At 37.7% G+C, this 21706-nt stretch overlaps 1 long non-coding RNA gene across 1 annotated transcript; it reads right to left on the reverse strand.

Moving 5' to 3' along the window:
• Nucleotides 1-13520: 13520 nt before the first annotated feature.
• On the reverse strand, nt 13521-21308 carry LOC134842767 (uncharacterized). The gene is made up of 2 exons (XR_010162545.1): nt 21146-21308; nt 13521-14059 (listed from the first exon to the last, which is right to left on the reverse strand). It is a non-coding gene; the product is annotated as an uncharacterized LOC134842767 (long non-coding RNA).
• Nucleotides 21309-21706: the final 398 nt, after the last annotated feature.

Here is a 21706-nt window from a genome sequence, read left to right on the forward strand (position 1 = left end):
CAAAATCCCGGTGGTGAACTTCCCTCGCCTAGGGCTACAACATATTCCAATATGAAGTCATTCTGACCATTAGTTACCGGTTTACAAAAAGTGCGTTTTCGGAAATCATTATCACTCCCCCCCCAAGGGTCCCAGGGGTCTGGAAAATAGCATGCCCGGCTAAAATCATCTCTATTAGTCACCCACCAATTTTCATAAGGATCGGACCAGTGGTTCCCCATTCGGGGGGGAGGGTTTCCAGATTTTTTCTGCGCTTTTCCAATTTTTCGACCTAGAGGTCAAATTCAAGGTGCAAAGTCCGATTACGATTGTTTGCTCTCAAACTCAGCTTATCTATCACTGAATTTCATTGCTACAAGTTCATACAGTCGGTTTACGTTAAAATCAAATTTCGCAATTTTCAACCATTTTCATCATGAATTACCAACCCTACGCTCAGGTTTTGTTTTTTTTTCTGCTATACTACACCGCCTTGTACTACTCTCCAGTTTTCGACACAATTTATATGCACCACCGTTTACGTATTGCGACGCAGCGAACCGCTGGCTTCAGTTTCCATAGACTCTTACATAATCAATTTATCTATGTTAGCACCAAGGGTTGCTTCCTTGAGTGAAGCAACTAAGAGTCTAAGAAAGATTTTTAAACGCGTTGTGAAATACCTCCACCCTTCTATCGAAACAATAAATTAAACTACCAAGATTTTAACTGAGTTTCTATCCGTCTTACTGGTGGAGACGTTTCTCAAGCACTTATAAATGTCGCAAATGAGATTAGAATGTGAGAGAGGGAGAAAGAGTTTTCAGTTTTACTCACTGAACTGAACTGAACCCCGTACTAGTTCACCGACCTCTTGTTTCAGGTCTCTTTCATCGCTCCTCCTGTCGTTTCCATCTGTCTACGAGGTGCCGGTAGTCCTGCGGCACAGTCCAGTTATCCGACTCCCCCGTAGCATCTGGAGGACGCCAACACTGCTTCGGGACCTCGCTCTCCGATGCGGCCGAGCTCCGGTCAACTTCATCATCGCCGAACAAAGACAGCTTTTTCCATCAATCGATCAAATTGTGGAAGTAGGCGGACTTTACATCTCTAGGTCCCATTTCCCTTCTACTGCCAAGCCACTCTCGGTCATCGTTTGTTCGGAATCGCTTGGATGATCTGAAGGAACCTTCTGATCTGCTACCCGCAAGCAGATTTTGACATTCGTCCCATACTTTGGTAGACTTTCTGTGTTCGCACGTCGTTTCCGTCATCTCCTGGCACATTTCAGCCCAAGTAATTTTTGTTTCGTCCATGTTATTGTCATCTGGCCTTTGCACGGTTGCAAACATCATCTGTCTTTCGGCAGAGGCATTGTCCCCACTTCTCAGAAAACCATCTGCAGTCTCGTCCTCGTCAAAACTAAACTCATCATCGTCAGTCCCGTCTAAAGAGCCCTTCGTTTTTTCATCGTTTCCGCCCGGAGCAGTCGTTATTTCTCTTCTCCCCCGTCCAACCATCGCGAGTACGCTTCGCTTGCCGTTTGTGTGTGACAGCAAGAATGTAATTGGGCGACTCAAAATTGGAAAGAAACGGAGAAATAATCCAATTCCACGCGTTGACTCCCCCACTTCAATCATTTTGCCACTCGTAACCTCGCCTATTACCACAGCATGCTCTTCACTATGCTCATCGACCAATTTCTCATTTTGTCCCATCTCCGTCGGGCAGACGCGTTCTATTGAGTTGTCGTCGGGTTCGAAATTCCCCCGATCACCTTCCCTTACACTCGTTTTCCTGACCGCTTCTTTCGGAAACTTCGATGTCGACTCGCTCGGTGACGTCGTCAACCATCGCCGATTCGCCAATTCTGATCTCAGTCATTTCTGTGCCAGATCCCGCACCCTCGTGATAAACCAGCACCGTGTCACATGAGTCTGTATTCGCAGCTGCATTGGCACATACTCTGCCTGAATCCGTTCCATGTCGGACCCGAAATCTCGGTCTCCCAGGACATCTGAATCTAACCTGAATTGGACTTTTGTACTTCGTTCAAGTTTTCAGAACTTGGTTCCTCATGTCGAAAACGAAATCTTCGTTCTGTTCATACCAAACGAGTCCAAGTGTTAGATCAACATCCAGTCCAACGACCACCAAGACTTCGGTCCTTCTGTTAAACTGTCCCAGCTGCAGCACAATCGATGCTCTGCCAACTACTTCCAAACTGACTCCTTTTTTTGTCTCGAGAATTTCCTCGGCCTGTCTCAGGGGCATCTCTGATCCAATCGACCGGTAGGTTTTGTAGCTTAACAGGGTCCATTCAGTGTCTGGATCCAGTTCCACTTTAGCAGCCCTGTTGTTGACGTAGCCATTCGTGAATGCTCTGATGGGCATCCAATACCAGTCGTCCGTCTCCACGAGAATTGATTCACTCACTTCTTTCCCCGCATTCTTGGGCGCCACAACTCGTGACTTCTTCACTTGGCGTCCCACCACCGGCTTGTCATCTCCGTCTTTCCAATCTCCTAAATGTGTCTGAGACTCCTCTGCGAGTTCAATTTTCTGTGGCCTTGGGCACGACTCCCATTCGAATGAAACCGCCGAACTTGGTTCGAAACTCGTGAAACTTTCTTTGACTGCTCATCATAGAAACTTCCTAAACATTCATTCATCCATCGTGTACTCGGAACCATGTCCGTGTCCATCTCAGTCTCCCCAACTTGATTTCCACCGAAATTAATCCCAACACTTCGACATCTCGGACATTTCCGTCACATCTCCCAATCAATCTTCCGTTGAACTGCAGTATAGCTGGCCGTGGCTGCAACGTCTGGTAAGCGTCAAGTCGCATCAAATTACCCGCAATCTCGTCGTCAAGTTCGTTATCCATATACACACCATTGGCGAACGCATTCACAAACCTCCTGCGAGTTTCAACGGATCTGGTTCTCCGCCCTGCATTCGATTCGACTTCCGTTGCGACCTTAATTTTACCCTCGCTAGTTACAGAACCGGAACATTGGGTCTCAGCGCGTGCCGTAAGCTCTCCTTCAACGCTAAGTAGTCTTGATGTGATGCCATCTTTGCCAACAGGTTCTGCCAATACACCCAGCCCTTCGTGGATCGGCTCGGCTAGCTTGGTTTTGTCTTTTCCTTTGCTCGTTGCTCTTGGAACCTCGGGGTTTCTGCCTCCGTCAAGCACAATTTCGAAGTGATGTGGGATCATGTCTTTGCAATCTTCGGTGATCACCTGAACTGTTTCTTCCCTTCCAGTCCGTAGCACCCCTCTGGGACGCTCGAGGAGCATCCCGTGTAGTCCTTCCAATTATTTGAGGCTCAGAACCACGTCGACTTCTATCTCAGTATCCGCCACCACAACAACATCCAGCCGCTCGGTGATTGTCCCAACCTAGACATCCACTTCTGCCTGGCCCAAAACAACAACGTCACTAACCTGATCGTCCCAGCATTTGTGAATTTTTCCATTGAACGCCTGAAGCTGAGGGGAAGATTCTAGGATCATGAAAGCACATACATTCATCATGTGGATTGCAGTAGTCTCTTCCAGCTCCATCCGAACTAGGAGGTTGTCCACGAACCCATCGATCAAGTGCAGCTTCGGGTTAAACTCGGTTGGCACTTCAGCCGCTTGCAGCATCATTCTGCTGCCCGATGAATCGTCATTATCACTTCGTCTCGAGTGAGTCGCAGTCGTTGAATCGGGTTCGACCGGCGTGGTCCGTTTGCTATCCATACCCGTACTCGGCTTCTTCTATTCTTCCGCATTCCACATCGATACCTTCTTTTTTGTCCCAATCGTTTCTTCGTCCAGTATGATCATTGATGTCTTTGGTAGTTTCTCAAAAACTACTGGCGTCGGCTCCATTAGTCTGCTCTCGTGACACAGCGCTCTTTTTTTGTGGCTTACGAATAATTTGTGACACTCCGCAAGTCCCTGAGCACTTAGGACTACATCTGAATCGAGAACTCGGTTACTGACAACGATCAACATGAAGGTTCCCTCAAAGCTACCGAATCCGACTCTTGTTCTGATGTATCCGAGGGCCTCGACCTTTCGTTCTTTTCCACTGAATGTTCCTTTCAACTTTCCATTGAACCTCCGAACAGCGTCTTCGCACCCGAAGGGTTCAAGCAAACCTTCGAATATCAAGTTGCAATCTGTCCTATTGTCAATCTCAATGTCCACTATTTCGTCACACACACTGCCCCAAACGAAAGTTCGTCCCTTGTTAGCCGATTCCGATCTGGGGGCAAATTGTTCTCCTCCAACTTCTCCTGTCCGCACTCTGGGATAGTCGGAGGGAGCCATAATCTGCCTCATTCTGCTTTCACTCAAGGGACTGCCAATCTCTTCCAGCAATGGCACTGTACTATCGCCTGCATGAATACAGCGCCGCTGATAGTCAACCCTGATTTCTGACTTTCTTTTCAGCGTGCTGAGACTGATCAACAAGGGTCTGAACAAGTTCTCCTCAACGATAACTGCTATTTTCTTGTTTATTGCTCCTATCTCCAACTTCATGATTGTCCGGCCATGAATGACAGCACCGTCATGCCTTGGACCGCAGTAGTTCCTCAGTTCCTTCCTCGGATGCATCATTCTAAAATCGACGTAGTTGATCCAATTCGAATAACCCACACTTCCTAAGTTGGTTCTTAACAGAAACAGATCGTCTATTCTCGCTTTGAATAACACTTCGCTTGCATCTTGATTGTCTCGATCCATTTTCTTCTTCGTTGTTCGGTCTATTCGTTATTCGTTCTAATCCAAAGATCGTTATTCGCTCGATAAAGAAAGCCCACCCAGGAGCGCCAATGTAGATTCTTTTCCGGGGAGTCGTCTCCTCTAAGCAGGTTTTCACTCTGCTCAACTGCCGCAGAATTTCTCCCCTTTATACCGTGTAATGGCGGGAGACACTAAGACACGATATGATCCACAATCCTGAAAGGGTTATGTTGGTGGTCAGACTAAATCGGCCGATCAAAGGATTACGAAATTTGCCCCTTAATTTAGGTTCTTTTCGGCTACCCTCTTGGGCTTCTAGCTAGTTCACCAAATCGTGGGCACAATGAGTAAATTCTCAATCGCTCACTGTCTCAACCCGGTACTAAACTCGGGTTCCAGCGCAACTCGCTCACTAGCAATAATTGTTCTCTTCTCTGATTGAGAACCAACTACCCTTAGTAGTAGCTAACACTGTTCTCCAAGTAACTGAGAACCCACTACTCTCTCTAGTAGTTATCACTGTTCTGCAGTTCGGTGGTTGTACCTTAATCGCGTATCATTATTTTTAGTTACTTTCGGTTCGGTCAGAGGCGTACCGGTCCCTATCCCTACTAACATTCACTTAACTAGCTGCCAATCAGTACTTATCAGCTGAATCAACCATTAGGTCAGCTTTAATTAAACATCGGGGTGGCACTTAGTTAATCAGGACATACTGAGCAAACATTGGGTTCAACTACAAAATCAGCTCCCAATCGTATTTGACCAATGACACCTTGCATGATTTTATTTTAGTTCTTCCTAACTTTTTCCCTTTCCTATGAATTGGGTAGTTCTCACACAACCGGGAATTTAACTTCCGTGATAATTGAAAAGTTTCCATTTTTGGTCATTTTTAAATTTAAGTCCAAGGGCTGGGTATTTCCCTTCCCCGTGCCGTTTTGATCCGAAAAAACACCACATGAGTTTATTTAATATGCTAGGGCTGTTCATAAAATCTTCATACCGAAATTTCCATTTCCTCCCATAGATGTTCTCAATTTTTGTCTGGGGCTATATTTTTACTTGTTTGTCGTTCTAATTGAAAGTCCAAGTGGATCGGGTTAAGCTGACCCCAATGTTTGCTAATTACAGAAAATCACTTTCGCTCGGGTACAAAAATCAAAACAGAAAATTCTCGATTTGAGGGCCTCCCCTTACCTCCCCAGGTAGGTAAATACCCCTTACGGGTCCTTACAATGCTAATTTACCGCTTTTCAGGGGTTCCGGGGGTCTTGGGGTCAAAAATGCCAAATGACCACTTAGAAGTCATCCGAGGTCAAATGAGGTCAAACGCGTCCAAACGTCTTATTTTTGATGGTAGATCATTCCCACTAGGTTTAATTGATATCGGACCATCCCTTCCCATATTTTCGAAAATATTGGGTCAATTAACATTTTTCCCTAAAAATGCCATTTTCACCCCATAGGAAGTTTCGGAGAGGATTGGATCACTAGGGGTCCCCCTACTGGGTTGGCCTCCCTTCACATTGAAGCATTAAAATCACAAGTCATTTATCACTATCAGGTGTAAATAGCCTAATTCAATTTTCAAGTGCTAATAGCTTCCGTCGTAGCCGCCGGATTGGGTCCAAACATTAATAAATTATAGGTCTTTCCCCAACCTACCATCCCCCCAAGTTTCAGCCTCCTAGGATTATCAGGGGCGAGAAATAACGAAAAGTGGGTTTTGTTTACATAGGGCGTAAAACCGGAAGTAATAACCGGATGCGTTCAAAATCCCGGTGGTGAACTTCCCTCGCCTAGGGCTACAACATATTGCAATATGAAGTCATTCTGACCATTAGTTACCGGTTTACAAAAAGTGCTAATTGCATTTTCGGAAATCATTATCACTCCCCGCCAGGGGTCCCAGGGGTCTGGAAATTAGCATGCCCGGCTAAAATCATCTCTATTAGTCACTCACCATTTTTCATAAGGATCGGACCAGTGGTTCCCATTCCGGGGGGGGGTTCCAGATTTTGCGCGCTTTTCCAATTCTTCGCCCTAAGATAAGCTTAGTTGCTCTAAAACTAAGCTTATCTATTACTGAATTTCATTGCTACAAGTTCATACAGTCGGTTTACGCTAAGTTACTATAGCAATGTAATACAGTAGAATCACCAATTCTACAGTGTGCATAAATTAGTCCTCGATACACTAATGTTGGAATTTTTTCCTTTTAGCTTAATATTTTTTTTTCTCAAAAACGCTAAAAACTCTTAAGTTTTTGTATGGTATGTTTACGTATGCCTTGATCAATGTCTGATAGTTTAAAAATTCAAAGTTTAAAAATTATCATCGTTGAAAATTTTGTCAAAATTAAAAAGTTCTTTGCTTTCCTTATATCAATTGTGTAATACCTTATTTCAGGTCGTTTTCTAGTCATGTAACTTCAAGACCGTCCAACTTTTGATGACTCTAGCTTAGAGTCAACCAAGGTCTCCGTCACTTGCTTTCAGGTCGTTTGCTATTCATGTAAATACAAGGTCAATTGTTGCCAAAATTTAGAAGTTCTTTTCTTTCGTTATATCAATTACGTTCAACCTTATATAAGGTCGTTTTCTATTCATGTAAATGCACGACCGTTCAACCTTTGATGACTCTAGCTTTTAGTACACTAAGGTCTCCGTCACTTGCTTTCAGGTCGTTTTCTATTCATGTAAATGCAAAACCAACCAACCTTTGATGACTCTAATGGTTTTCTAGTCATACAAGTATAGAAAACGACCGGATATATCAGGTTGTCTTACTCAATTGATTTTGGCAAAATTTAGAAATTCTTTTCTTTCGTTATATCAATTGTGTTAAACACTATATCAGGTCGTTTTCTATTCCTGTAAATGCAAGATCGTCCAACATTTGATGACTCAATTGGTTACACAATTGATATAACGAAGGTGAAGAACTTATAAATTTTGACAAAAATTTTCAACGATGATTATTTTTGAAACCATACAAAAAACCAAAACCATGATGAAAAAACCATGAAAAAACCAAAACCACGAAGGTAAAGAACTTATAAATTGTGACAAAAATTTTCAACGATGATTATTTTTAAAACCTATACAAAAAACCAAAACCATGACTCAAAACCATGATGACTCAAATTTTTAAAACCAAGTTGACTCAAAGCTAGAGTCATCATCGGTTGAACGGTCTCGCATTTACATGAATAGAAAACGACCGGATATAACAAGTCGCTTTACACAATTCATATAACGAAACTAAAGAACTTTTAAATTTTGAATTTGCATTTACATGAATACAAAACAAGAGTCACTCGTTAACTAGAGTATATGGCTTTGGGTCATCATGATTTTCTAGTCATACATGAATAGAAAACGACCTGAATAACAGGTCGATTTACACAACTGATATAGGTAGAGTAAAGAATTTTTAATTTTTGGCAAAAAATTTAAACGATGAAATTTAAAAGTTATTTATTTTTGTTATATCAATTGTGTAAAACGATCTGTTTTATCAGGTCGTTTTCTTTCAATGTCTATCAATTGTGTAAAACAGGTTGTTTTCTATTCATCTTATATCAATTGTGTAAAACGACCTGTTATATCAGGTCGTTTTCTATTCATGTAAATGCAAGACCGTCCAACCTTTGATGTCTCTAGCTTTGAGTCAAACAAGGTCTCTATCTCGAACACAACTCAATCATTTTCAGATATTAAATTGAGAGCAAAAAAATAAAATTTTGGTTTATGGCGAAATACTTATCATACAATTTTCAAATATGGAAAAATGCTTGTCATAGAAATTTCGGGATTTTAGAACGGTTGGCCGAAAATGGACGTCGTAAAAAAACGCAAAGGGGGATACAAGAGAGGGGCCGAACCTCTTCCTCACCGTTCATATATTCTACCCTCAGGCAATCCTAGTGGGTGGCAAACCCTTTTCAGCAAGTTCTATCCTTTTTCTCTGAATGGGTAGTAATTTATGTGAAAAGTTGTTCCGACTTTTGAAGAAATGGCAAAGTTTGCAAAATTTCTCAAATTATTGCCAGTTGAATGAGAAAACTCAAATTATTGCCAGTTGAATGTGAAATTTTGTTACGCTAAAATTGATAAATTTTCAAATCCTAACGTTTGCAGAAGTTCAACCGAACAAAAAAAACAGCTGAAAAAAACCTCGATAGACAGAAGTTGATTTCAAAAAAAAACTGAAGAAAACGCAAATAGAAACCAAATATTGCTCATTTTCAAGAATTTATTGTTTTTTTTGTGCTAACCTATGATTTGGTAGTTTTTGATCAATTTTTTGCGTTTACACAGTCTACATTCTGAACTTGCCATGTTTCGACTGTGCTCAAATTTCATCGACTAGCAACTTAAATGAATTTTCATGGAGATGCCTCATTTGAATATAAAAATCACTAGAGTGGTGAGTTTCAATTTCAAAATTTCATTTCTGGTCTCCCTTTTTGTTACAAAATTGCTTTGGGCATATTGATTTGGATAAATATGTTTGGGAAACATTTCAAAAATTTTCTTTTTCTTCTACCCTAAAACTCTTGCATCTCAAATTTTCGAAATGTTCTCCCTGATATTTTACCTTGCGATTAACACTTCCTTGGTAGATATTTGTTGCTGAGCAGATTTTTTTCTCTTTTTTTAAACTAACTTAGTTCTTTAATTTTAAAATAATTGAAACTACCTAAATTTTAAAAAAAGAAGTTAGACTGTGAAAAACCTAATTTCGGACTAAGTGCTCGACATATATTTGACTTTCTTGACCAAAATTGGGTATATTTCACATTACGAGGCCAAACTGTCTACTGGATAGGCGCACAATTTGGTTTCTTTATGTTCCTGGATTCCAGAGACAAGTTTTTAAACACATTCAAAGTGGATTTGATATAAAAAAACTTCCGTGCACTTCGCGTACAAGTATCTGTAACGTAAATTTTGCAGCATATTAGTTTTTTCGCAGTTTTGCAATGAGCAAATATAGTTTGTTATTCCGTATTCCGGACATGTAAACAGATTCCCCAACAAATTCAACAAGACTTCTCGTATCAGGGCGAAGCCCTGAATGTTCCGACTGCCTTTTAAGGTTTATGGAGCAGTTATAACATATAAAAAAAAATTAAATTAATTTTTTTTTAAATTGGATTTTTTTTTAAAATCATCATCCCACACGCCATATGAAATACAAAAGGATAAATTTCGCTCTTTTTAATAAATAATTTATGGCAAATAAGCTTCGTTCAACCAATTTGGAACGATTTCTCAGACGGATTAAATCTCCGCTTACGCGTTAATAGCGCGAAATATATCGCGCGTTAATTGTTCTAAATTGGCCAAAATGGCAATCTTTAAACCCTCATAATTTTACGAAAAATGATCACAGGTGAAATATCTTTTCAAATTTAAGCTCAGGACAACAATATCTTTCGAATAATAAAAAAAAATTCCGACAAAAATGGCTAGTTAAAAAGTCGAAATTTGTCTGAAGAAAAAAAAACCCACCCCGAGCACAAATATTCCGTTACTTTCGTATCGAAAGACGGAATAACAAGCATTAGAGGATTGTTATTGTTCCGACTTTCGATACAAAAGTAACGGAATATTTGTGCTCGGGGTGGGTTTTTTTTTCTTCAGACAAATTTCGACTTTTTAACTAGCCATTTTTGACGGAAATTTTTAATATCATTCAAAAGGTACTGTTGTCCTGAGCTTAAATTTGAAAAGATATTTCAACTGTGATCATTTTTCGTAGAGTTATGAGGGTTTAAAGATTGCCAATTTGACCAATTTGGGACAATTAACGCGCGATATAATTCGCGCTATTAACGCGTAAGCGGAGATTTAATCCGCCTTATAAATCGTTCCAAATTGGTTGAACGAAGCTTATTTGCCATAATTGATTTGTTACAAGGAACGAAATCTCTATTTTTGTACTTTATATGGCATGTGGGGGGATGATTTTCACAAAAAATTTCAAATTTTAGAAAAAATTTTCATTTTATTTTACTTCATTTCATTTTTTTATGCTTTTACTGCTGCTCCATAAACCTTAAAAGGCAGTCGGAACATTCAGGGCTTCGCCCTGATACGAGCAGTCTTGTTTTGTTTAAAACAGTCCTGGCGTTAACAATTAAGAGCTCTAGCTAGATTTATTATATAGCAAATGCGGAATTTAAAAGCTAGGTTTAACTATTGTTCGAGGAATCCAATAACAAATCTCAAGATTGGATGCATAACATTTCTCGACAATGCATCCAATCTGCTAGAAACAAGCGTGCGCCACTAGTAGTTTTTATCGTGCAGAATAATGCCACTTGAAAGATTGGTGCAATTTGATGTGCCACGGATACTCGCACCGTGAGGATGTAGCGGTTAGCATGCGATAATTGCTTTAAATGCGTGTGCTATTAGACCAAAAGTATATTAGACTCAACTTTCTAATAAATTTGGAAATCACTTGATTAAAAATTTGGCTTGGTGCACGCTGTTTGAAGTTGAAAGTTTGTGTAAGCAGAACGTGTAATAGATTTTCTGTAAAATTCTTTTACATGGGCATGCCGGTCCCTGTGCCTTGTTATCTATTGTTTGTCAAACGAATTTTCTCTGAGAAAACACTTAGTCAAGTTAAAACTGATCTGCATGAAAAAAAATTACAATTGACTATTCACATGTGTACTGTACAGAACACCTAGAAGTACGGAAGGCTTGAGCAAGAATAAACTTGGGCAAAAACTACACTGGCTACTTTTCTCAACCCCCACAGAATCTCTTAAAAATGTTTTTTTTTGCTATTTTCTCTCAATAACACATCAGAAAAAAATCAATGCATCAGAGAGGTTTGCTATCAAATCAAAAATCAAATAATAAGTATCATTGTGTTTTCTTGTGTTCTTTCTTGCTTGCTCACTGGCTGTTATGGGAGGGAAAGTATTTCGTCTGCGACACCAAAAATTGTATACCTGTCTGTTGGCTGCCTGCTTATGTGAGCTCGCTCGAGACCCTTTTCATAGTTTTTAGGCATTTTTAGGTTTGCAGGCATTTACCGATTCTAAATTTTGCCTGGGATTTTGGCCTTGTTTTTTAGCAAAATTCTTTGAAAACCAGCCCTGGACTCTTAGACTGATCCAGGAAAGCCAGGGCAATCCTCGTAAGACTTCGACCTTGTTTTTTCCTCTAGCCAAGTCTGGCTCCTGAGATGGTTCTGGGTATAGACTTCTATGGACAGGTAAGCCGAGAAATTAAAAAATTGTCGAGAAAGTTCGAAAAAATGATATTTTTCAAAAAAAAAGTTCTGAATTTTGTCGCAATTATTTTTTCCCAGCCAAGGGTGTTTTAACGTAAACAACAAATCTGCAATTGATTTTGACTCCTCATTTAAAGAGTTAAACCTAGATAACCAAAAAATGTGTACCCGGAGAGCAGAAAAAAAATGTTATCGGATTGCCGAAAATTGTTTTTTTCTCCCGGATAGACAAAAAAATTTTGTTCCTGAATAGCCGATGAAAATTTGACAATGTCTTCTTTATAATGGCATTTGAGACTGATTCCTGAAATCAAGCCGGCATGAGGTCTGACCAGACCAAAATTTTGCAAAAACTGAAAGATCGAGGATTCAAAACAAGTAAATTGAAGGTTCTTAAGTCTGTTTAATTATATCTTATGACCCTATATACATATCAGATCTTATTACTTACTCACCCGATATGTTACTTCATGTTCTCGACTTGCGTATGGCTTGTGATAGCCGTTGAAACACCAATCAAATCAAAAAATTTTACAAAAATTAATTATAAGCATGAAAAATGGATGTTTCAGTAAGAAAGAGTTCCAAACTCAAAATAAACACGTAACCTCTCATAAATTTAGGCAGTGATCACACTTTGCCCGACTCAATTTATAAATGGATTTGTAAAATTCGCAGAATCCCTTCGCATGACCATATTTGGCACGACTGTACCTCGACCAGGGGATTGATGTTTATTTAGTACTCACCAGCGGATTTAGGGGGAGGGAGACGCTCCCCTCAGGGATTCGACCCCCTGCCGACCCAAATTTCCCCCTTTGAACTATTATGAGACATCCATTTCTGGCTCACTGACCCTAAAACTTTTCGATGGGGGACTTCGGGACTATTTTTGAGGGAAGAGCGCGCTCCCAATAAACGCAACTTTTTGGTCAAAGTTTTCCAAAAAGTGCCTAAAACCGCCTTTTTTGGCCTGTTTTTTCAAAAAAAAATCCGCCCCTGTTTAGAGTTGCACTTTTTTGCTATCTAATTCCATGAAAGCAAAGCTGCTACACAATCAAATTGTTTGTGGTCTCTAGTATTTTTTCTTTCATAGTTTTGATAACAAAAAAAGATATTTTAATTGTTCCAATGAAAGAAGTTCGAATTTTGTGACGAATTTGCCTTATAGTCTTATGTTGTTTCGGTTGTTAATAACTATACCAAGATTTTTAAAATTTTATTGGGCTATCCGGAAATTCGTTTTTGGCGGAAAATTTTTAATTGATACTCTTAGACTGAAACTTTTATGCTTGAATTTGATGTATTGAAAGTAGCCAATCAGATTCAAGTGGCACTTCAAAATATTCTGTTCATAATTTTTAGCAACCAAAATAAATTAGCCAAATAAACCAAAAGTTTAGTTTTTTGTGTAAAATATTCACATTAAACTCAAATCGCCTGATGATTCTGGTCCTGGCTAGAAAATCAGGAAATAAGTTCAAAAGGGAAAACATTTCTTCCACCTTCTTTTTGGCTCAAATTGGCATGCTTAACTAAAAATCTGTGAATTGGTATTAGAATGATTACTACTTTTATAACGACCAGTTATACATTGACTTCACAAATTACAAAATTTGGGCGGAATAAATCAAAGGACCCCAAAATAGAAGTGATGACTTAACAAATATTTTGGTGCGAATGCAATACTTCTCAAATGTTCATTGGTACTCTCTTTCATCAGACACAATGGGAAATCTTACACTTTTGTTCACTGCGTTAGTTCCATTTTCAACTTTGTCCGAATCAAGTCCCATTTGCATTGTCACTCCTTCGCTAATCGTTTCATACTGGCTTTGAGATTGAGTACGAGATAGTGACGACTCTATGTAACTGCTTAATGACGGCCGGGCAATGTTGGTTGCACTTCCGACGCTAAACGAGTCATTGACAAAAGTCCTGTTGGCTTTCTCGCTAAAAGTCGAGAACTTTCGTCGAGGACCTTGAGAGAGGATGCTCTTCACTTCCACTTCGTAACGTCTTTCGCACTCATTAATAAAATGTTTTGCTTTTCCTCTTCGAGTAAAAAACCTGAAAAATAAAAAAGGGCTATTTTCTTGGGGAAGGACCGAACAGGCGGAAAAACTCATGGGCGAAGGACCGAAAACAAAAACAACCGAATGTCAATTATTAGAATAAATCGATTGCTGTTCAACTAAAAGGAATTAAATGAAGCAATATTTGCTTCTTTTATAACAAAATCTTTGAATTACAAAATTGGTTCAAATTTACCAGCGATCAGTGACAATTTCAAAATTTTGCATATTTCTGACGTTTTTATATTCGTCCAAAATTAATATTAAGTCCCTGGAAATGCTTACTTTCTATCAAATTTTCTCGCTTTTTCTACTGAATTTCTGAAAACTTTGAATTACTGATATCTGATTGGTTGATTTTTGTTTTTGCTCATTCGGTCCTTCGCTTATGAGGGATTCCACCAAGAAAAAACAATATGAAAAACATCAGGCAGAGATTATGTTGAAAATTAATGATAACAAGACTGCTCGTTTCAGGGCGAAGCCCTGAACGTTTCGACTGCCTTTTGAGGTTTATGGAGCAGTAATAACATTCAAAAGTTCAATGAAATAAAACAAAAGAAATTTTTTTTTTCTAAAATGTGGATTTTTTTTAATGAAAATCAACCCCCCACACGCCATATAAAGTACAAAAAGATAGATTTCGCTCCTTGTAACAAACAAATTATGGCAAATAAGCTTCTTTTAACCAGTTTGGAACGATTTTTAAGACGGATTAACTCTCCGCTTACGCGTTAATAGCGCGAAATATATCGCGCGTTAATTGTCCCAAATTGGCCAAAATGGCAATCTTTAAACCCCCGTAACCTTACGAAAAATGATCACAGGTGAAATATCTTTTCAAATTTGAGCTCAGGACAACAATACCTTTCGAATGATAAAAAAAAGTTCCGTCAAAAAAGGCTAGTTAAAAAGTCGAAATTTGTCTGAAGAAAAAAAAATCCACCCTGAGCATAAATATTCCGTTACTTTCGTATCGAAAGTCGGAACAATTATGATGTAGAGAAGTGGATTTTGAATGGGTGGATGTCAGCTGACATGTAACTGGAACACATATGTTCACAATAATACGTTTGGTCACCGTGCAAAGTTTCATTACATTTTGACAACGTAAAATTGATTTTTCGAAATAAAAATCAAATGTGGGGGAACGTGAAAAGAGCTCATTTTGATATCCACTTTGATCGACCAGCCGAAAATTTTTCGAAAGACTTCATCTGAGGAAACTTTGGTAAAGTTGGGTCTCCGTCAGTAGTGGATTTAGGGGAGTTTGGGCGGACGTTCTCCTCCCCCCTTCGGATATTCGACCACCTGTTTATCCAAAAGGTAGTACTTGGTACTATTTGGTACTATTTTTAGAGCTTCATTTGTGGCTGGCTGACCCAAAAACTTTTTAAAAGTGCCTTCGGCCCCAATATATACTATTTTTGAGGGTAATATATTTTTTTCAACGATCTGAAGTTTGCACTATCCAACGGGATGATAATTATGTGTTGTTTGTCATGGGTATAAAAATATCAGATACTTTTTGCTTGAAAATGGTGATTTGAACAGTTTTATTTTGAGAGAATTGAAATGCGTGAGAGTTTTTCAGCTTTCTGTTGAAAAGAATTGTGGTCGTCACAATAGTCTGGCTGGCGTCATTTCTAAATGAATTGAGGCTAGCCAATTTTTTCCAAACGTTGTTTTATTAGATGCATGTTTTTTGCTTGGTACTTGACATTGCAAGTGGGACCTAAGTTTTAATTTTTCATTCAAATAAAAAATTATGCAAAAAGCAAAATGTTTCCCTTTTTTCTCAATGATTTTAATTAAGCCGCCCCCCCTTGAGAGCTGATAGCCCTTTTAAAGTAGTTTTTAGTTGTATTGACTGCCATTTGTATTAGTATTTTTTTCTTGTATCCAACCCGAGATTCGACGCCGAGATTTTGAAGGCCTGCTTTTGTGGGTTCTCGTGTAGCTCGCTTTACTCATTGCTTGTCAATATTTGAGCAGACCCGTTTCTTTCTCTTCTTCGAACATCGGGTGAATTGGTAAATTTGATTGCTCAAGACCAAAAAACGTAACCATGGTCGTGTTCTCTCTGCGGATTTAAATGCAAATTAACTTAGTCGCTTAGCCTCGAGGGCCTGCTTGGCCCGTAGGTTTTTCGATAAGAAACGAAAGCAAACCCGCTATGTCCAGACTGTCTATACACCATTTCTGTTTTTGGCAAGTGTCTCTATTTCCTCAGCTATTATTTGTCCAGTTTTCACACCTTTCTTTTGTTGTACTTGTTGTTTTTGTTGTAGTTTGGACTGTATTTCTGGTATAATTAAGCTATAAGCAAGCACAAACAATCTGAATGATGCTTCAATTGGAACGTTTTTGTTCCGACTTTTGATACGAAAGTAACGGAATATTTGTGCTCGGGGTGGGTTTTTTTTCTTCAGACAAATTTCGACTTTTTAACTAGCCATTTTTGACTGAATTTTTTTATATCATTCAAAAGGTATTGTTGTCTTGAGCTCAAATTTGAAAAAATATTTCACCTGTGATCATTTTTCGTAAAGTTATGAGGGTTTAAAGATTGCCATTTTGGCCATTTTGACCAATTTCGGACAATTAACGCGCGATATAATTCGCGCTATTAACGCGTAAGCGGAGGTTTAATCCGTCTTATAAATCGTTCCAAATTGGTTGAACGAAGCTTATTTGCCACAATTGATTTGTTACAACGAACGAAATTTCTCTTTTTGTACTTTATATGGCGTGTGGGGCGATGATTTTCATAAAAATTTTCAAATTTTAGAAAAAAAAATTTTCATTTTATTTTATTTAATTTAATTTTTTTATGTTATTACTGCTGCTCCATAAAACTTAAAGGGCAGTCGGAACATTCAGGGCTTCGCCCTGATACGAGCAGTCTTGTTATGTTTTTAAAGGCAAACTTGATTTATCAGGGCATATGCTAAACTGATAAAAAATGTTTTTATAATTAATAGGTCGTTTTAAAAATTTTACATACTAAAAGGGTGACTTTCAATTTTTATAGTTGCAGGGAAAATTGGATGGCGGAGGTGATAACTTGAACCCCAAGGAAAATGTCCTGTTTCTTATAGAATGCTTGCTTATGGTAGAAAAGTTCAACTGTTTCAAATTTGATTTATTGAAATCAGTTTTGAGAGTACTGAAAAGAACTGGAAAAAGATAATTTCATATTGCACTCTTCATTTTGAGCTCATGAAGTAAGCAAAAAATTTTTTCTCAATACCCAGTTTTTTTTCAGAATGCGGCATTCGCATTACGAGGAAAAACCAATGAAATGGTTTATTGTTTGCACCCAATTGAAAAGTTTTTGTGAAATCAGAATTTGCGTGAAAAAAAAACAACCAAATTCAAAATTATTTTCACCTACGGTGGTCAGAACAATAGATATAACATCTTTGCAAAAAACGTTTTACAATGTTTTTTCCATAATATTTGAAGATAACCATGAGGTTAAAGCTGAAGTTTGTTTGTTTAAGATCAAGGATCTTCAAAAGAGAAGATCAACTTGCAAGCTGATGAGTCCGTGGCGTATGTTTTGTGTACCTGCATGCAATTTTTTCTTAGTTTTCTAAACGAGGATTTATATTATCGCACTTGGGAGCTCAGAAAAAACTGGATTGCGGATACAAATGAGACTACCTCTCCTAAAAATTAGAAAACAATAGTTAGTATTTGCCCTACTGGCTTAATTATTTATCAAGATTTTCTGGGAAATATTGGAATAAAACTTCTTCATTTGACTTAACTTGATATTTGCCAAACAATCTTCTTCTGAAATGTCTTTTTATTTTCAATAAAAACTACCTACAAAACTGTTTCTTAAGGCAGTTGAAAAAACACTGAAGTGAAAAAACGAAACGACGGCGCTCACAGTCTACTTCCGATGACGAAAGTTTCAGGTAACGAGCAAAACGGCAAGTAACGACTAAAAATGGTGGACCTCGAGCCTCCGACCTTTCGATTAAGAATAGGTGACCTTAGCAATTTTTTGTGTAAAGAAAGACTAAGTTTCCTTTAGCACCATCGCACAGATCAGGTTCAGCATTAGTTTAATTAAGCGGGCAACATGCCCTGTGCCAATTCACGCTCGGGATAAGCCGCATAGTGTTACTTGGTGCTCAGTTGTTTTGTTCAGTCTTGCAGTCTTGTTCCCATTTAAGCACGCTTGTTTTGCATTTTCCCGTTTAGATGAACTTGTGGTTGCTATGTTAGAAACTTCGGCGTGTGGTTTTCGACACATGCTGGCTTCGAACGATGATTTTTTAATTACTCCACGTGGAGCGATTCTATGTGATTCGATTATCTCCGCTATATTTGAAGCTGATATAAATGTTCTGTTTATGTCCGTGCGCATTAATGGCAGTCTGCAGTTTAGTGTTTGAATCTTAGTCTGTGGTTTCTCGTGGGGAATAAATTTTTCCAATGATCGGTTTCAAGTTTTGACCTTGATCGTTGCTGTGACGAGATTCTTAGTGACGACAATTCTAGTTTACCAAAACTTTTTAATTTAATAAAATCAACATTCAAATTCGTGTAGAAAAAATATGTCATCTCATGAAGTCAAAAATCTGGATGCGTTTGCAATTGCTATTTAGTTTTCCGTTATCTAACGCTTCTCGAGGGTTTGATTACAATTTTAGTTTCCATTCATTTCAGATTTTTAATTGTTTCTTACATTTTTAACTGTAATGCTGTGTTCTGTTTTTCAATCAAATGATATATTTTTTTCATGTTTTTTTTTTGTGTTTTGCTTAGAACTGTTCTTAATTGGGCTGCTAATTGAGCTAACTGTGCAATGAATTTTGCAAATAGTGAAATGAGCCGATAAAAGTATTTAGTTCTTCAAAAATTTTTGGTGTTGTCATCTTTCTTACTTGCATCAGTTTTACTGAATAGTGGTCTTTTTCCATCGCTATTGATTTATAGCCGGGATACTCTAAATTTTTTCCATGCAAACTTAAATTTATCTTGTGGTGTTGTTAGATTTGCTGCGTTTATTTTTGTAGAACTGTGTTTACTTTTTCTTACGTGCGTTTCCTCTAAGTCTTGTGTAAGTGACAATATATCGTCCACTAATGCGTCGGTGATTTTTCAATCTGTTAGTCCCAAGTTGATTGCTTTTTGAAGTTTTGTGTGCATGTCAGTTTTTCTAGCAGTGAGCATGCCTTACGAAAAACCAGTGTTAAAAATAAAAATTCTTCTTCTTCGCGTACTCTGACGTACTATTACGATTTGTGATAGTAATGTGAATAGCATCTTTTCCTTATGAATTTGAGGGTAGCCAATTGTCTCTAAAAGTTGATGCATTAGACGTAAATTTTTTTATTGTTAATTGACATTGCGAGTGGGAACAATATTTAATTGTTTTCAACAAAAAACACGCAATAAACAAAGTTCGGAGTTTCATTTTGAGACGAGCATCTTATTTAACTTATCCTTTGAACAACTTTTGAACCAAAAAACGAAATTGAATTATCTATGCTAGTCAAGCTTATAATTTTTTTTGACGGTTTGGTTCCTAAAGAAAAAATAGGTTTTACAAAATCAATTTTTTCTCTGACCCATTTTTATTTTCTTGGTTTGTATTGACGCAACAAGGGAATAATTTTTAAAAAGTTTATATCAACGGAAAGAAGAAGCAGCTAACAAAAATTAGGCTCAAAACTGATTCTATATTGTGACAAACTATTTACACTGGCTTATTCGTAAAACGACGCAATTTTTTGTGATTTCTTTTTTGTGTTATCATTAAAAATCATTCTAAGCATTTGTAACTTAACTAGTAGTGTTTCAAACATGTAGAGTTTTTTCTTGAACGTGTTTTTTCTGGAACTTTAACAGTTTTCTCGTCACTACTCAAGGAACAAAAATGATGGGCGTATTTTTCGAAATTGCCTCGAGGTAGGCCATTTAGTTCTATAAAAACGTAACTGGACGCTCAATACATTACTTTGTAGTTTACTTCTAAAAGAGAGCAGTAAAAAAAATTTGCATTTTTTTAAGATTAACATAAGTTTATAAAATGTTCTTCTAAAAATTTCGTCATTTTTTTTATTTTTACTAAAAACATAATGCACTACTATACAAAGACTACTACAGTGCTGATTTAAATTATCCGGACAAAATGAACAAAAACTTAAATTTTCAAACACGTTTTTCTCGAATGGGGCTAGGATAAGACAAAAAGTGAACAGAAGAAAACTTGTTTAGAATTCTATCAGAATTATTATGGTGCAATTTTTTCTCCGAAATTCTCAACCAAAATTTTACCCCAAAAATGGGTCATTTTGAATTTTTCCAATAAATTAAGAATTAAGCTGAAACTACTGTGTTAATTGATGAGAAATATAAATCACAAGAAGCCACTTACACAACCCAAAAAAGTTCTAGAAGGGTTAAATCTCCAAAAATGTGAGTAAATTGTTTAAAATTTGCTTTTAATCAAAGATTTTGGGTTTATATAGTAAAAATCACGTTTCTTGAATATCAAGCAAAAATATTTTCTCTTATACTGGTTTTTGGAGACTTAAACATTCTACAACTTTGTTGGGCTGTGTGTAGGCTTCTTGTGATATATATTCCTCATCAATTAATAAAGTAGTTTCAGCGTAATTCTTGATTAATTGAAAAAAGCCAAAGTGACCCATTTTTATGGTAAAACTTTGGTTGAGAATTTCGCAGAAAAAATTGCTTCATATTAATTCTGATGGAATTCTAAGTAACTTTTGTCCTGTTCATTTTTTGTCTAATCTGAACCCAATTTGAGTAAAACGTTTTTGAAAATTCAAGTTTTATTCATTTTTTCCGGATAATTTTAATCAGCACTGTCCTAAGATAATATGTATACAAAATAACATACTACTACAATAAACTACAATATAGGCATTAAAGAGAAGTCAAGGCATCCAAAATCAAAGTTAGGAACGTTCTAGACTTCACCCTGATACGGCCAGTCTTAATTCATTCTCCGAAATGATCATTCGACATGGCTATCAAAATACATTTGAAAAAATATTGTTTTGGTGTAACAGATGGAAGAGAATATGCATACCTGTTGAGAAGGTAGGCATGGAGACTGAATTGAAAGGTGAGCACAATAATGAGTACTATAGTCTCAACTTTGGAGCTGACGGACTCCCCACAGTTGCGATACACAGCCACCAGACACCCGTAGTTGATTACCATTGCAGACAGGTAGGTAGTCTGACCCAACAGGTACTGAAATAATAAATACTTTATAAGAATATCCAGTTTCTACGCAATTAAGCAAAAAAGATTGTTTATGATAATGAAAATCTTTCCACTGAAAACTCCTTAGAAAACGCTTATTCTATTATGCCAAAACGTTGCCTGCGACATAAAAAGCACGAATGGAAACATTGAAAAAAATAATTGTGCAGAAAATAACGAAAATAAGGCAGCTCATGTCTTTCAAATGATTAGACTTGTCCCATTTGTTTCTCAAGGCAGCATTTTTTGAAATTCTACCCATTTTTCAACTTACAAAATTAAACCGCATGTTGAAAAATATAAAATTATTTGTATAAAACTCGATCATATCCTCTAGACAAACTTTTAGATCAACTATGAAAATTCTCCTTTTAGAGATAAT

Source organism: Symsagittifera roscoffensis, chromosome 3 (genome assembly GCF_963678635.1).
Source record: "Symsagittifera roscoffensis chromosome 3, txSymRosc1.1, whole genome shotgun sequence".
Lineage (NCBI taxonomy): Eukaryota > Metazoa > Xenacoelomorpha > Acoela > Convolutidae > Symsagittifera > Symsagittifera roscoffensis.